This window comes from Microtus ochrogaster, chromosome 7 (genome assembly GCF_000317375.1).
Source record: "Microtus ochrogaster isolate Prairie Vole_2 chromosome 7, MicOch1.0, whole genome shotgun sequence".
NCBI classification, from domain to species: Eukaryota; Metazoa; Chordata; class Mammalia; order Rodentia; family Cricetidae; genus Microtus; species Microtus ochrogaster.
In genome coordinates, this window is record NC_022014.1 from 19,455,092 (window position 1) to 19,455,838 (window position 747).

Consider the following 747-nt stretch of genomic DNA (forward strand, 5'->3'; position numbering starts at 1 on the left):
GGGGCGGGGCGGGGCGGGGCTGCAGACAAAAGGACCCGAGCCGCCCCAGGCCCCGCCCCTCCTAGACCTCAACGCGGAGTGATTGGGGGGCCCGGCCCCCGCGCCGCTCGAACACCCCGGGACTAGCCAGGGTACACGTCCGTCCTTTGTTAGTTCTGGGTGTTGCAGGTGTCCCTACCTTAGTGCGTTTGATTGCTACATTCACCTCCCGGGAAGCTGAGATGCTGCAGAGGGGCCACGCAGCTTGTTGAGGGCAAGGGAGCAGCGCAGTGAGGAGGTGCGGGGACCCTGGAAGGGTGGCGGGTGGAGGGGACTAAAAGTAGGCGGGAGGAAGAAAGATTGAGGCCTTCCATTAGGCTTGGTGTCATCAGGACTCAGGAATACCTATGGCTTGGGAACCCGGAGCTCCTGTCCTCTCGCACTTCTCTGGCAGCTCCTCAGAGCCCAGGACTCCATCCTGAATGTGGTGACCCAACCTGTGTCGTGCCCCCTTGGCGAAGTTCAGCTGAGCGCCATTGGGCCCAGCAGAACCCAGGTGCAGTCCCTGTCCACCTACCACCTCGTTCAGCGCCAACAAGCCATAAGGCGTGATTGTCCCCTGCTCAAGCACAGACCTTGCCTGAGCACACCTCCAGATCAGCGCAGCTGTCTTCCTCAGGGAAGCCTTGTCTTTTTGGTTCACCTAAGCTCTGAGCCCGTCTTCCAAACCCCACTATTTCTTTTTTTTTTTTTTTTTTGGTTTTTCGA